We start from the raw sequence: 17126 nt of genomic DNA on the forward strand, positions 1-17126 counted from the left end.
ACGTGAGTAATAGAACTGGCCAAATATGTATTTTTACATATTTGAAACAGCTGTTTTTCAGCTTGACCAGTATTCTTGCTTATGACCATACACAAAAGCAAATGTTTGTCTGAACAGATACTTGGAGTATGACTGGTGTTCACACAAATACTCTTCTTCACCCGTGAGCAACAGTAATATTTGTTATTCAACATCTGTACTTCTGCTTATATTGCTCTGATTCTTTGATTGGGAGGCAAAAGCAGGTTCTGGACGATACAGGTGATCAGAGATGCTGGTGAAGACACAAAGATGGTGTCACTGGACACTCATCTCTTCTAGGGAAATTGGCACAAGAAACATTTCCTGTGCATGGAAGTAGAATTATATTTTTCAATCAGTCATAAAACCTGTGATATAAAGTTAGGTTAATAAAATGAAGGACAGATCAGAAGTTGAAGGATAAATCAATAACTCTAACATATCTATTGCACTGCTGTCTGTATAATAAGAAAGGGTTATATTGGATTTTCAAAGGTAACTGAGATTTTTGCTCTCTGCAGCCAAGGCTAACATTCCTTATGGTAAGGCTTTTGGCCAGGATTGGATACAGAACTCTCAGTCCCAGAAAGGAGACCTCCACCACTTGAGCTTAAGGACTAACTTCTTCTTTTATCAATGATAATGACAGCAGAACCAATACAAGCTCTATCAGAAATTCAGTGCTGATTTTGGCCTGGGCAATTGAAGCTGACACTGCATCCAGTTGTTCTCCCCTCAGCAAACCTTCCTACTCCGCTGCAACTGGAGGACAGGGTATACATCCTTAGTTCAATGACCAGAGCTTACAGCCTAGTAGTATAGAATGGACTTCTTTAGTTATTTCAGCTAAGGTACCAGCCTGAAGTGGGACACCTGAGGCTCCGAGTGCGTGTATTCTTCTACTCTTGCCTCAAGAGCAGGCAGAAAGGGACCGGGGAGTGTGGACTGACAGGAAGCTGAACATGAGCCAGCAGTGTGCCCAGGCGGTCAAGAAGGCCAATGGCATCCTGGCCTGTATTAGGAACAGTGTGGCAAACAGGTCCAGGGCAGTGATTCTTCCCCTGTACTCAGAGCTAGTGAGGCCACACCTGGAGTCCTGTGTCCAGTTCTGGGCCCCTCAGTTCAGGAAGGATATTGAGGTGCTGGAGCAGGTCCAGAGAAGAGCAACAAGGCTGGTGAAGGGACTCAAGCACAAGTCCTATGAGGAGAGGCTGAGGGAGCTGGGTTTGTTTAGCCTGGAGAAGAGAAGGCTCAGAGGAGACCTCATCACTCTCTACAACTACCTGAAAGGAGGTTGTAGACAGGTGGGGGTTGGTCTCTCCTCCCAGGCAGCTATCAGAAAGACAAGAGGGCATGGTCTTAAGCTGTGCCAGGGGAGGTTTAGGTTAGATATTAGCAAGAAATGCTTTACTGAGAGGGTAATCAGGCATTGGAACAGGCTGCCCAGGGAAGTGGTGGATTCTCCATCCCTGGAGGTTTTTAAGATGAGACTGGATGTGGCACTTAGTGCCATGGTCTAGTAACCACAGCAGTAGTGGATCAACAGTTGGACTTGATGATCTCTTCAAATCCGGCTGATTCTATGATTCCATGATTCTAAGAAGAAGAGTCTGCAGCCAAGGGGCAAAAAAGGTGACAGCTACAGGTAATAGCTTATCTCCATCATGGCTTACTTTAGCAGGAGATGTGACAGGCCCTGCTCTTATGTTACTTCTTGCTCCCTTTGATTCCCCAGTGAGTCCCCAGGGGTCATGGAATTAAGTGGAGTAGCCAAAATTGCTTTCACCTTAAACCAAATTTTACAAAAGGTGAGAGGACATAGCAGTTGAGCAAAGGATGGCTGAAAGCTCCCAGCTTGGTACAGTCAGTCTCACAATACATTTGAGCAGCCATCTGCAATATGGGATAGATATTGTTGTGCATCAAGTACAACATGAAATATTAATGCACCTGGAAAGAGCAGGCAATGACTTACAGGGAATGTAGCAAACAGTGCTGGTCATTTCTGCCCCAGAAAGAGGATCTCAACCTGTAAAAGGCACAAAGAGCAGCTACTGCAGGGTGAGGAACTGTGGAAAGTCTTCATAGGAGAAGACCCTAAAACTGCTTGCCTTGCTTACCCTAGAAGAATGAATGCTGAGAACAGGTGTCTGCTTCATATAAATGCATGTTTGTAAACATCAAGGAGGCAGAAGGGCAGTTTAGGTGAAAGAAAAAGTACAAACTGATCACAAAGAAATGTAGCCTGAAAATTAAAAGATTGTTGCAAACTGCAAACCCATAGACATCAGCAGTGTGTTCAGCTTCTCTAGCCGCTTGTGCTACAGATACCAGTGTGCAATTGGGCACTGGGGGCAGTTCTGGGGTCCAGAATCAACATGGTTATCTTTAGGTTTCTGGGAAGACTCTAAAGCTTATAAGGAGTGTGAGCAATGCCATATCACCGGGGGATACCTGTTCTTATAAGGTCCTTTTAAAGTCTCTTTCACAGCCCTGCTTTTTGGCGAACACTCTGTGCCAAACTTACAGTAACCCAGCAGATGCCTCATAACATTTTCCAGTGCACTGAGAAGTTTCATGGCCAGTCTTCACGAACGAAGATTAGGGAAAGGTCTTTACCCACATTCGTTACAAGCGCGCTGGTGATACAGGGCTTTGCAAATGCGGGTAAGGCCTTCGAGCCTGTGCAGTGGATTTTTTAGGTGAGACACAGTGTGCGCTGAACTGAGCCCACCCTTTAATCCTGAGGTTCATCTGCCAGGGCCGAGCAAGCTTGGATGGTGGCAGCGAGGTCCTCAGGATGTAGGTTTGTTTAGAGTGACCTTCTCTTAGATGGATGGCCTTACAGGGCTGACGAGCTCCATCTGCCCGGGACTGAGAAGTTTAAGACTATGGTTAAGAACTAAGCAGTGGGGTGACAAATTTGACTCTGACATTACTGCAGAATTAGGGTCTCCAAATTGGTATCAGCATAATCATCCCAGATTACCATCAGTGGAAAATAAACAAAATTCTGCAGGTGTACAGCTGCAATTCTTTCACTTACCGTCAGGCAAGAAATACATGCAAGCATCAACTAACAAGTACATCATATGCCAAATTATGTTCTCTGTAGCACTTCAGTGACTTCAGTGGACCACAAAGCAGGGTACCTCAAAATAATGTTTTTTCCTGAGTTTGATCTTGAATAAGAAGTTATTTATAGCTATCAAAAGGGATATCCCTCAGCTTTAGAAATTCCTGACCAACAGCACTTTGGTAAAGCCTGCTTGTCTTATAGCCATTCCCTTATGAAGGTTTTAATTCTAGTTAAGTTATCCCATGTATCTATAGGTAGGAGTTTACTTAGAATCTACAGCACTCACCTTCATTTTAATGGCCTACTTTTCAAATGCAAAACTAAAAATTAAAAAGAGCTAAATTTTCCAGTAATAGGCTTAGTTTTCCCAAATGGTATTATGATAGGTAGAATTTTGTAATGGAGTTAACAATACCTTATTGAGCACAGACATTGAAACTTACATTTTCATTTATAGAAAGATTTGCTGAAGAACCCTAATTTAAGGAGGGAGCTTGCTGTACAGAACTTGTAAGTAACTAAGGTACAGTAAGCCGATGAAATCATGCTCCAGAACTGGCCAAATTAAGTACTGAAGCTGGTATACTGATAAACCATAATATTAATACATTGGGATGATCCATTAATATACTCCACAACCTAAGCAAAAGTCTTCAAAGTTCTATATAGTTCACTGATGTAAATAAAGTGGCTATTTGTAAAGATAACAAAATATGGCAGAATTACACCTCTTATTTAACAGTATTGTGTTTTGCAATATTGTTCTCCAAGAAATTCTGTTTTGTTAATTTTGAACCGGTCTCAGAGCCAGAAGGTCCAAGTTGTGCTGCTTTCCTTGACAGGAAAACTGTCATTTCACTTCTTATGAATACTCTTTGCAAGTGGCCATCTTTCCTCCGCCTTCAAAGAAAGTCTGCCAGCCTTATTCCATGAATATACTCGCCTTGATGTCTGCATATATAATTGTTGGCTATTCAGAGGCATTCAAAAGAAACAAGCAAATTTCTGCAGAATGGTAAAATGATTTAAAGGTTTTATGGGCAGACCCATAAAACCAGGCTTAACCCGTAGTTGGTGTGGTAGTTTTAGTCTAGGCCTTCCTTGGTGACCAGTTTGTAACCAAGGAAGTGGCCATATACCCAGTATTCCCTATGATTTTTACATAAGCCAGGGTATAAAGAAGAAGGGAAGAGAGGCCTTCTCTCTCTTCCCTTCCGCTGGCTCTGGAGGCGCACGTTCCCCGCGGTCTGTTCTGCTGTGTGGGGACTGAGGCCTAATGAGGCCTTGTAGACCTTGGGAGGCGGAGGGTGCCGGCGGTCGTTCAGCGTGATTTCTGCTGTCCCAGATTTCTGCTGTTTTCTTTTTCTAAAAAAAAAAAAAAAAAAGAAAAAATAAGGAAAAAAAAAAAGGAAGAAGGAAAAAAAAAATAAAAAAAAAAAAGTGACTTTATCACGCTACTCCAAAACGTGCATAGCTTTGTACTGGAGTTCTTCAGAGATTTATGCACAGAGTAGCAACAAGAAATGAATACAGCGACAATGGTTACAGTTTTTAAACAGGTTATTTCTTCAAAGAAAAAACATCTAAGGACTTTAGTCCAATATGCACTTTTTAGCATTTCTACAGCATGCGATTCTAAGAGTAAACCCACCCAATATGGCAAACAATCAAAAAAGGTTTTTTTTTTTCTGTTTAACTTAGAAAGTTCAAGATCATTATTTTCAAAACATTGATTTGTATATCATTTCATACACAAAGAATTGACTCGATACCCAAGTGTAGGATAGGGTATCTTTTGCTAATTCTTTAGTTTGCTAGATCCTGAGTTTTTGATTGTGCATATCTGTTTTGTTTTTGTCCTTTTTTTTGTCCCTTTTCCCCCCTTCCCTCTCCCTTTCCCTTTTGGGATTGTGTATAGTATTTCAACTGTATATAACTGTACTATAAGTAAATACATATATATTTTAATATAGTTCGGCTAGTCTGGATTTTTCATAGTTTTTTTCTCTTTTGCTCTTTGCCAGAGGTTTTGTGCTGGGTCTTGGGGACTTGGCAGGGAGCCAAACCAAAACAGACAGTTGGTTACTATAGTTGATACTGCTGTTATCCAGGTAAGATGCTGTTCAATAAACCTCCTATCTGTGCAGTAACTTGCAGGGCCATATACTAAGAAAAGCAGTAAAAACTATTTGAAAATGTTATTCAGGCGCTGAATGTTTTAAAACTGCCTTTTTGGGCAGCATGGTAATACTGTACTGAAAAGTTGCATTATTCCTTTGCTTTAAAAGGAAAGTAGGAAGTCAGAAGTAATCCCAGGACTGCAAGTGACTTTTTCAACTGGCACCTGCACTAAATTCTTCTCAAGTCTCTTACCGGATGTGCAAAGGTAAGCAGCATCTCAGGAGAAAATATTTCTACAGGCAAAAAAAGGGAAAAAACAAAAAAGAGTTCATTTTGTCGAATACATTCTACCATTCTTTTAAGATGCATTTTCATGTCTTTTTTAGAAGCCTGTGGGTTCAGTATTGCTGTGGAATGTACTGCAAGTCTCTGCATGGTAGTTCCACACAGTGAGTGCCAGTGAAACTAAAACTAGATTCTGCAGCATCTGGTTTGAAAGGGGATAAGATATTCATTTTCCACCATTTAAAATTATTTCCTACCATATTTTCCAGCATGTTTACCATCATATTTCCCTTTTTGATCATAAAGGAACAACGTGCATCTCAGGGCCGGACCCTTAGCTGAGCTAGTCATTCAGCAGTAAATATTGGCAAGTGTTGACATTTGAAGTGCCACTGCTGGAGCACTTATTTGACCAAGAGAGGTGAAACTTAACACTTTGTACTTGGTGCTATAGTTCAGGAACCTTCCAATTATTTTAATCCCTGTGAGTCTGCACTTCTTTGGAAGCAGTTTGCTCTGATTTGATCTCATCTGCACACCTGCTATTACTGTCCTTGAACATAATCTGTAGCCCACTTCTGTTCTCCAGTAGCCCTGAGGCATTTCTTCTTTGCTCGGCTCAGCAAAAGGCTTCTCCCCGTCTTCACCCATTAGTTATTTCAGCAGTCCCTACCGCATTCCTCAAGTTATTCCCCTCCTCCTGAGGTTCTTCTCTCAAAGCAGAGGATATTGAAACAACATTGATGCTATGTGTGTGACCTTGTTTAAGATCTCTGCCCTCTGGCTTTTTGCCTCTGAGAAAGGAACCTGTCATACTCTTTGAAGGTTAATTAATATTTGCACAGTACTTTGTCCTTCACTAGCACACTGTGAGTGCCAAGTAGTATTAAATAGTGGGGATTCCAGCCCTGGTGAGGTACAAAGTAAACATCTGTTAGATCTTTTCCAGATACGAAACTCCTCTCTCTCCTAGAAGAAAACCCAAATGTCTCAGCTAGCTACCAGCACTGAGGTACCTGACATCTGCAAATGCAATATTGATGTTTACCTGTTTCTTCAAGCACTTCTGGAGTTGACACCAGAATTACTTATCTAATGACTGCTTGGCAGTGGCAAAGAGATTACAAGCCCCTCATTAGCTCCATTCCTTGTGATTGGTGTCAGCATCCAAAGCCAGGGGTGTTTGGAGGACTGGAGGACTACATCTTTATTAGGGATTGCTACAGCACTGCAGCCACTGTAAGGGAATTACACTCCCAAAAGAAACACGAATTCAGACTTGCCTCCTCCTTCTTACACATTTCCTACTTATTAGCTTTGGCTCTCTGCTCCAAGCAGGCTGGCCTCTCTCCATCCCATTATGAGCAGCCTTGTTCTCCCTCTGAATTTCATGGAAACCCTGGACACCTGCAATGGTGGAAAAGCCAAAAGACACTGTGCTGCCATAAGATGTTGTAATCGAGCCAGAACATTTTCTGCTTCTGCGCTAGCATTTACACAGCTAGCCTGTCTCACACCCACAGCCTAGCTGGAGAACTCACCCTTGGAGCCACACAATGCCTGGAAGGTGAGCAGGGTTAGAAGACCTCATGCTGTGGGAATCAGCTCATAGTCATGCATCTTTGTTCAGCCTGGTCGTACCTTGTAAGCAGCAGTAGGAAATGGCAGGCGTGTGTTAGTGTCTGGCTGAATAACACAGCCACAGACCATCAAAGGATTTTTCCCCAGGAAGGCAGAACTGATGGTGATAGTTGTGTTTGCTCAAATGCTTGGAGAAAGCTGGCATTAATTTTGGACAGGAGCCCAGAGAGAATCTTTTTAATGGGTTGTAACTTGCAATATGTTTGATCTGTGGATGAAAGCATATCCTTTACAGGGAGTAATTGTTAACAATTTTTTTCAAATAGAGGTGTTTTTTCAGTAGAGTCTGTCAAAAACCTGGGACCTTCCAACCTCTGAAGCTTTGAGCCTCATTATCAAGGGGAGATTTACTGAACTGCCTCGTCAAGAACTGAGGTCAGCCTACAATTCTCCCAGGAATTATATTCAATCATCTCTGCCACCTTTCAGTTTTAAACTTGGCTGTTGTCCTGGAGTAATTCTCCTTTCTTCTCCCTCTCACATTTTCTAAATCCTCAGTCCAAGCAAATTTAAGCAAATTTTATGATTCAAAGGAAAGCAACTGTCTAATCAACTTGGAGGTCACTGGGCAGCTCTATACAAAACTGTCTGTCTGACGCAGCTTTGTATGATCCTTTTTACTTGATGAACTCTATTAGGTGGTTTTGGGGCTTGCCAGGGCTGCTGCTTTGTACAAATTTGTGGCACTGATACTTGCAGCTGGAGTCCACCAGCTCAGAGGTTTAATGGGAGTTCAGGGTCATAGGTCAGTCTTGGCTGTGATCTTGTAGCAGGGATAGTCCCAAGGAGTCTGGTCTCACAGGCAGAGAGAGCCATCCTGTTCTTCCCCTGACCCATCTCTCTGCCTTTGAGTGCATGGGAAGCCTCTCAAACCATCAGAAGTGCAGCTGTGCTGGTACAGGCCTGTATGTTTGCTTTAGTGGATGAAATTACAGCGTTGCATTATCTTCTCTAATTTTTAAGCTTCTCAGGTAGAAATATCTGCTGGAGATGGTATTGTGCAAGCTGTTCCTCCTTTGCTGTTCTTTCCCGGTAAGATCAGCAAAAAATCCATTTTGTGTACATTTTTTGCTAATTGTTACACAGTGTCGATCATCCTTACTATACCTCTGTCTTGTGTTTTGTTCCTCCACCTTCATCTGTGCCCCCAAGAGATCTGTGTTTGACAGACAGCCAGAAGAGCAGCACACAACAAAGCAGCTATATGCAGCATAGAGACCACCAGAGAAAACAAGAGAATAGATTTACATTCACCTCTATTTTAAACAGAATTTCCTTAAAATAAATGAGTGTTCATACAGATGCACTGCCAAGATGTAAAACATCTGCAATGCATCCAGTCTTTCTCTGTTTTACTAAGTGGGAACATCCATTTCTGACTCTAGGTGATAATAATCTTAGCCCTTGACCAGGTTTATCCTGAGTCATTTGTTTTTATTCTTTGCATAGATGTAGTGAAAAGCACTTGAATAAAAGAACACAGGACAGTTCTCTTCAAAATAAAGTTTTGGGTCTGTCCTCTTGTCTACAGCAGCTTTTCCTAGGATTTACCCTTTTTCTCTGAACCAGACATCAGCACCACACATTTTTGAGCTTAGTAGTTTCAATGACCCACATTCGTGTGTAGTACAAGGATACTTATTAATCTAGAGACTTTGCTAATGACAAACAATTATTTTCTTATCCTGCACATAAACACACACACACACCCAAGAAAACATATTGAAAAGGATGACTATCCTGATAGATCCACAAATTGCATGGACAAGCAGCCAGTAGGAAAAACCACAAACAAATCCAGAGTAAGATCTTGGTCTATAATATAATTTCATTTGTAAATGTTGAAGTCATTGACTACTTTCTAACAAATCTGTTTGATAGGGCAGTGTCTGGCAAGAGTCTTTCTCTGAATAAGAACAGTCTGACCCTGTTAACTTGCTATGAAAATTGAGAACAAATGCTTTACTTGCTTGGTGGTGCTTTAGATAAAAGATTTTGGCCACTGAATAAAAAACATTCCTTGTGTGCACACTAGTTCATATTTGACTTTGGATGCAGAAACCTGAACCCGGTGGAGCTCCTCATACGCAAAACAGTTAACAGTCTTTCATGAATCCACATGTACACAAAGACTCAGACAGCTCCCATTTGGAAAAAAAAAAAAGAGAGAGAGATAGGAATCCTGTTTTTAAGGGTCCTTTATTCTCATTTGTTAAAAGTCAGTGAAACAGGAAGAGGACACATTCATCTGGAAATCATCTTGCTGGCAATCTCTACTATGAAGATGAAAACCAGCATGATTTACATTAAATTTTATTCCCTGATGAGCAACAAGACCTATTCTGTGGACTTTGCTGCAGGAGCCTGATGGACACCTAATGCAGCACTGACCTAAATTCATCTATTTTCCACCTCCACTTTATTTTCGGTGGAGCATGACCCATGTTTAACTGTGCTACCCATACAGTGCCTTATTTGGAACTTTTTCTTATATGTTACTGTGCATTGTAATCCATAGCTAGGCATGCGTAAGTGATTTCATTGTTATCACTGATGATGATACAAAGATCTTGTGCCAAAATCCCACAAAAGTAAGGTTATGGTCAAAATCAGAGGTTAAATCTGTGGCAGCTTTTTTGTATTTCAGAATGACTTTGTTCCTCAGCTGAAAGGATGAGCTCTTTCTATTTTGCTTTTTATTTTAAAAAAGCACCTATGAGAGAAACAAGATGTATCCTCCAATGTTTTGTACCCCTGCAGAACTGACCTTGCTTTTACTCTACAAATGAGCACAATCAAGTAGCTCTTCGGCAGCATATCAGAAAACTCCTGGCAGACAGTGAAGATACTTGTACTCTTTATGCCAGTAATGCCGTACCAGGGTCAGCCCCTGAGGTTGTTAGAAAAGTGATAGTTTCTCCTTTTTCTTTCCATGACTTTTGGCCTCTGCTTTGTTTTTCATTCCACTTTGCATTTTTGCCCATTACCACAAGAAACCCCACTGACTGAAAAATTGCGTCAACAGGGTGTAGGCTATTGTAACGTCTGTTAACTAGCCAGGTCGTGTATATAATAAATATGTTTATGCTCATAGGTGTTGTATATTGTAAAAAAAAAATTTCATGTCCAACTTTTCTATTTTATAGTGTAATGCAAGAGCTATTTTTACATAAAGGAATTGAAAGCCAAAATCTGGTTTCTATTGTTATTCGTAAAAAACAAAAACCTTTGCAATGTAACTGAAGTTGGTGAAACAGAGCTCAGGTGATTGCAATCATTCAAGCTCCACCTATAAATATATCTCCATCGATGTCCTTAAACTTCGTCTAAATATTTAGACCATATATTTACCCCATTGAAGTTAGTTGCACGCTCCAACAGGGCTGACATTTCCATTTGGGTCTCCCTCAGGTCCTAATTTCTTCTTCCCTCTCTAATGTCCTCCCACATCTTTCTCCATTGAGTGATCTCAAGGAAAGTCTACAACTTAATTTTTTCCCTCTTCTATGACCACTTTTTTCTTTATATATAGTTGTAGCAGATTATCAAGTGGTATTGAGTCATGGCTTAAAGCTCCTCACCTTGGAAGACTTTTTTCTGCTGAGAAGAAATCACTTTTCTCCATCACAGCATCCAAGGATATGGAATATGTCCTTTGAACCATTTCTGTGAGAGTGCCTTAGGCACCAATCGCAAAGAGACAGGTAAGTAGCAAAAATCACAGCATTGTTTCCAAACCCTTTGTATGAAATGACTCACGTTCAGCTAAAGCTGACTCGTTACCATCTGTCTCCCTGATCGTGCTTTTCTACTTTGTTGTGTGTGATATAAAGCTTGAATCAATAAAAATACTTAACTGCTGAGCTACTTTAAAACTGCTTTTTCTCTTTGTGTCTCTTGACACAATACTGGCACTCAGCAATGAGAAGAATACAACATCTCTCACTCTCTACAACTACCTGAAAGGAGGTTGTGGCCAGGTGGGTGTCCGTCTCTTCTCCCAGGCAACCAGCAGTAGGACAAGAGGGCATGGTCTTAAGTTCTGCCAGGGGAGGTTTAGGTTGGATATTAGGAAGAAATATTTTACAGAGTAATCAGACATTGGTATGGGCTGCCCAGGGAGATGGTGGATTCACTGTGCCTGGAGGTTCTTAAGATGAGACTGGATGTGGCACTTAGTGCCACACCACGACGGTGTTGGATTAAGGGTTGGACTTGATGAGCTCAGAGGTCTTTTCCAACCTGGTTGATTCTGTGTTTCTATGATATGATTCTATCTATACTGTTTGACACAAATTACACCTTTACTGTCACAGTAGCTTCTGCATTGCATATATTATGCATCTGCTTATTTAGCTCAGCCCTGAGTTTGTATCCAGATCTGGAGCTTGCTCACCCAGTCTTCTCTCTGGCTTGTGTTTCAGCCTACTCTTACAGACTATATAGACAAAACTGGCTTGAGCTGGCTCTGCCTCAGCTCTCAGCAAGGCTCACAAGCTCCTTCATACCTTAATGCCTCAAACCACCAAATTCTCATTGGCATCCCCGTGCCAACTTCCACTGGTATCAAGTCTGCAAAGCTGCTCTCCCATTTCTAGCACTGTATCAGATAGTTTGAAAATCTTATGCTTACAACCTCTAATTGAGTGAAGGACTACCCAGCAATCCACATAACTTTGCAAATGGAAAAAACAAAAATAATCCAGGTGTCAGCCAGCAGAGCTGAAATCCGGCTGAGAAACATATTAAGGAGTGTAGCTGAATAGCAAAAAAAAAATTGAAAAAAAAGCCGAAATAAAGCAGCTCAGGAACCTACATCCATCTTGATGAACTCTTGCAAAGCCAGTAACTAGCTGTGATTTGGGGTTTGGGGAGAGCTGTGTGTGAATGTGCTTCTGCTCACTCTCCTGGGTAGAAAAGACTGTTCGTGTTCCTGTGTATCAAGGACCAGACATTAGGACAACCTGACCCAAACAAACCTTTCTGCTCATCTCTCTCTGGGCTTTTCAAGCCCTCTGGCCCCTTCTGTTTGCTCACAGCCCATCAGACTCAGAGGTGCAAAATGAACTTAGGTGATTTCTGTATTGAATCTAAGCCAAGAGGAATTCCAGGTGGTCCCAGTCCAACCCGGCTGGTGGCTGAGTGTTTTAAAGTGCTACATTAAAGACATGGCCTCTCTCCTGGATCTTTTTATGGTATCATATAACATTAAATGGGTCTTTAGTAAATGAGCAGAAGCCATACTCTCAAATATCTGCTCTAGTTTCCAGAGAGGGATCTGAACAAGCAGGCATTCCCCAAACCTCTCATCACTCACTAAAGACTAGAAATAAGTACAGCAGGGACATACTAATAACATATCATCTCATGCAGCAGAGTCTGATCAGCATCTCTCCCTGCCTCCATCCCTTGCTTGATGGTACTCTCTCCCACTTGTATCTTCAGCAGATTCACTAACAGCCAGGACAAGGACCAAATAGCTAGGCTGGTTGATTAGGGACTCCACTACTGAAGATACCTCCCTATGAGCCTGGAGGATTCCCAAAAGGAGATGAGAGCACTGGTACTCTCCTGCAGGGATTTTCTTCAATAATATCAACCCCCAGAAGAGGCTTCTTCCACTCAGTCTTCCCATTTTAATGATTAGTAAATTGGGCAGTGTCATTTAGCGGAAATACTCCCTGTTATCCTCTGCATGCCCTGGAGCAGTACTCTGGGAAACCGTGCTGAGGACTGCAAGACTGCCTGGCCTCTGTGAGTGCCCAAGCTGGCAGTAGCACAGTGCCACGCAGCACACCAGCTCACCTGTGTGTAGCTTGATTCCAAGGTAGGATGTAAAGATGGTACAGTACATTCATATAAGGACACAGGAGAGCACAACAATGAAGCAAGGCTACAAAAAATATATATAAAAAAGGAAACATATTGTCAAAATAAAGACATTTTAAAAAGTGGCAGCATTCCTTAGTTGTTTCAGTACTTTAGCTGTGATGGGAGGCTCTCTAATTGGTTTTTATGGCTCACCCCAGGCAAACAGCTCTCGGAAAGGCTTTTAGAGCAACAATATTTTTTTCTTGTGTTAAGATGGATAGCAGATACAGATCAGGTGCTCTAGGAAAGTTGCCTCTTCCCTTGCATACAGTGGAGCAACCCCCCCAGCTTTTATCTTCTTGCAGGTGTGTCAATCCTCTCTTGTGATGATGCCCTACAGCATTATGTGATGCTAAGGCTGGGGATCAGCCCATTTTGTTCATAAATGATTTTAACATACATTTTGCTGTGTATTTGAATTAACCTAATTCTGTTTTTTTATGTTCTTTAAAATGAAATTCACTACAAAGCTATTAATTAAATGCATCTTTTCATAATATAATGAAAATTAGCCTACTTTTAACATCTAGTAGCTTAAACACAATAGTTATGAGTGATAAAACTGAGATATAGGGTGTTTGAATTAGTTGGCATGTCTGCTGTTAACTCTAAAGAAAACTTTACAGGCTGCTACCTCTAGATTGTTTATGGCTGAAGAAAATACATGGACACTCAAGAGGCTTATAAGTGGGGTTGCATGTAGTGGGCAGGAGCAGAGAGGTGATTCAGGGTGGTTAGCAGAACAGGTCCTTGTACTCTCCTACAGACATCACCTCATGACTAAGGATGGTGCATCATCCCAAGGTGCAGCAATTGTTTGTCTGTAATCTGCTGACAGCAACCATTTCATTGCAGAGGAGCAGGGAGAGCCACGGAGACTGTGGCTGGAGTTTTTCCTGCTGCAAACCAGCGCTAAGGCCCTGGGTACTAACCCCTCCGCCCTTCACCTGGTCTGAGAAAGCCCTTGTTTCTTCCTTTGATGTGATACAGCCGGAGCAGCCAGAGCAAAGGAGCTGTTTGACATGGCACAGCTGCACAAAGGTCTCATTTTCCCTAGCTACCCCGTTAGCAGCTTGATTAGAGGGTTTTGCTCTACCCAGCAGCTAAGCACGCAAGGTTTACAAATAGCTTTCCCTTACTGCTGAGTTTTAATCTCTGCTGCAGCAAAGTCCCCAGATAGGTCCCCAGGTAGCTACTGTGCATTATTCCCAGGGCTGTTCATTCCTGTCATCATTCACTTTGATGGCCCCAGCACACAGAAACAGAAATTACTAGAAAGTTTTGTATCAAATCCAGTGCCACCAGGAGCTTTCCACACATTGTAGAAAAACCCAGGTTGGTATAGGAAGTTCCTCATTGCTACAGGCAAATGGAAAGGCCTGAGTGATGGCAGTGCCCCTCCTTACCATGAACCAGTTTTGTGCTGCCCCCATACAGGTGAGCTAAAGGTTGACAGAGGCTGACTACGTGCTTATTTTGTTTTTCTGATTACTACAAGTGGCAGTGATGGTGTCAACTTATCCTGCCATAGGCAGAATGCTGCAGACCTACTTTCAAGTTTTACAAGGGTGATTCAGGCATCCAAAGAGCAGTGGGGAGCAGAGGCAATAATAGAAGTGAAGTCTGCCTTTATTTCTGCTTCAAAACTATTAGACTGAAGAGCAAAGCATAATCTGAATGACTGGTACTTACACGGGAATGTGATGAGATCTTGAAACCCATCATAGAAGGATTTTCCAGTAGTGATTTGTCAATAAGCAAGACCTTGAACATAGTGAAGGTGACTGACATCTACAGTGGAGGAAGAAGGGAAGAAAAGAGGTTCAGAGTATGACTGTGATAACCTGAAATGAGATCACCAAGGGATGGCAGAGGGGAGGATAGGGTTTTTCAGCAGACACTGGAACAACTACGTGCTCCCGAGCATGATATAAACCCGCCTGCAAGAAGTCAGGTGTCAAGGACATGGTGACACTTTCAACACTTGACTTTTTTACTCTTGAAGCCACAAAAAAAGTAAAATTTATTACACAGCAGCCGTGAATGTTTTAAAAGTACCTGTGAAATCAAGAAGAGAAAACATGAAACAACGCCTCTGTATGTTTGTTTCCACCAGTTTCCATATGGTGGGAGGACTATTCAAGGAGATCTTCCAGCTTTCTCCCATGATTATTCCATAGTGTAAAATATGAATATTGTGTAGAGGAGGTTAGACAAAAGAATTTTCTTCTGTTTCGTAGGTTTAAAAACTTTTTTTTCTGACAGTTGTTCTTTTATCTTCAAAGAAAAAGAAAATGTTTACTGAATTATGCCAGATGGCTAATTAAAAATTATTTTAGAGAAAATACAGATCCTTAATAGCATATCAAACTGTTAAGACAACAACTTCTACAATGAAAAAACTTTGAAAACTTTTTTTAACAAGGAAGCCATAAACAGGGTTTGTGTGCAAAATTAATAAACTTATGTAGAGATCACAAACTCCACAGGGACTCTCAGCTACCACTGGAAGGAAAAAAATTGGGCCTAGGATACAGCTACCCCCTCCCTTCCTTTGTTCCATTTCTGAGTTTTCATGCATTAAGGCTATTTTGAGTTCCATAAACAAACAGAAGAAACAAATCACAAACAATATCCCTAATAAAAATCTTCTCTCCACAGTGACAACAGGAGTTACGTAAGACACTTAAATAATGTAACTCTTAAATGTGAGAATTGAAAATGTCTGGCAGTTACCGTTAGAAGAAGAAATAAGCAACGTGAATTTCAATATTTTTCTGGAAGTGTCAGTAAATCAGAAAATAAGAACCACTCAGCTCACACTTATAAAGCTTAGAAATAGTCCCAGCACCAGTCCTCAATGTGAGGCAAGTGATGACCACAGCCACTCTTTAAGCATCAACCGTGAACTCCAGAAAAAAAATTTTACAGACTAATTTCTCCTGTTTGAATTTGGAGCCCAAGTTCAGAAAATATCTTCAAACTAGTGTTCAGAAATCACAATGCAGACTCTTTTCCATATTTATCCAGTACAAGACAGGTTTTCCCAGCATCCTGTGGACTTCTAGCAGAGTCCTGATCCTGCCTTTCACCCTATTTTCACCATTTACAGGTATTTTCCTGATGCAGTGAAAGCTCCTGTGCCGTACAAGCCAAAGGGAACTGTCTTAGCCACGCATCAGAGAAGGAAATCAGGTAGAAATTTCAGGTATGCAGGACAACCGATGCAATTCACATTTTCTGATCACCATTACAGGAAAAGAGTCGTGTGCAGTATTTCAAGCTGGATTAAATTAATTTTGCCTCTGAAGTTATGTGTGCTGTTGCTTTGGGGTTTCAGTTCTATTTTCTGGATTGGTTTAGTTATGTTCAAGTGAAAACAATAGTTGTCAGGTGAAAGGACATTGTCAGTGAAGGAAACAACATAGAATAAAGTTGGAAACTGCAATAGCAATAGAAAGAATAATAGCACTGCATCTTGGCTCAGGCATTGGATCAAGTGAGGTAAATTCACTGTATGGTTTGTGTTGCTCTTTTTAGTCGAATCCATATCCAAACAACAGCTGGTACGCAGCAAGTTTTTGGTATTGAATCACTTTTTCATCTCATGGTCATTAATAATTTTCCTAAAAAGGAAACAGGCCCCTTAGTGCCTCTGGTTGCTCCTTGCAGACGTTGCAGCCAGCACGGCACCAATGCCTTCCACCCACCTCTGCCTTACAGCACCGTCTGTGCTGGGAGCTGGGGGTCCTCACACCTGCTTATGCTGCTTTTGCTCTGCCAACACTTTAAAAAAATGGTGAAAGCAACATGATTTTAAATGCCAGTCCAAATCAGTTGGCATCTGCTTGGCTTTCTTGTGGGAAGGGGAACAAGCTCAGAGGTATTCCTCATGACAACCTTTACAGTGCCCTGAATGTCCTCTCTGGAGGATTGTGCATCTGGGGAGGTTTTCACTGGCTTCAAGATTTTCAGGGGGGCTGTGAAGTTCAGAGTCTAACTCCAAGTCCCTAAAGGTCAAATAATTAATCATGGCCAGTCTTCGCGAATGAAGATTTGGGAAAGGTCTTTACCCTTCGAGGCTGCGCAGTGGATTTTTTTTTTTTTT

At 41.5% G+C, this 17126-nt stretch overlaps 1 long non-coding RNA gene across 1 annotated transcript; it reads left to right on the forward strand.

Moving 5' to 3' along the window:
* The first annotated feature begins 5198 nt into the window (after nt 1-5198).
* LOC113999615 lies at nt 5199-16298 on the forward strand. Its single transcript, XR_005565030.1, has 4 exons — nt 5199-5211; nt 5389-5486; nt 10680-10851; nt 16131-16298. It is a non-coding gene; the product is annotated as an uncharacterized LOC113999615 (long non-coding RNA).
* The last annotated feature ends 828 nt before the right edge of the window (nt 16299-17126 follow it).

The sequence above is a fragment of the Pipra filicauda genome, unplaced genomic scaffold, assembly GCF_003945595.2.
Source record: "Pipra filicauda isolate LSUMZ 115617 unplaced genomic scaffold, ASM394559v2 scaffold403_size635245_pilon, whole genome shotgun sequence".
Classification (NCBI taxonomy): Eukaryota; Metazoa; Chordata; class Aves; order Passeriformes; family Pipridae; genus Pipra; species Pipra filicauda.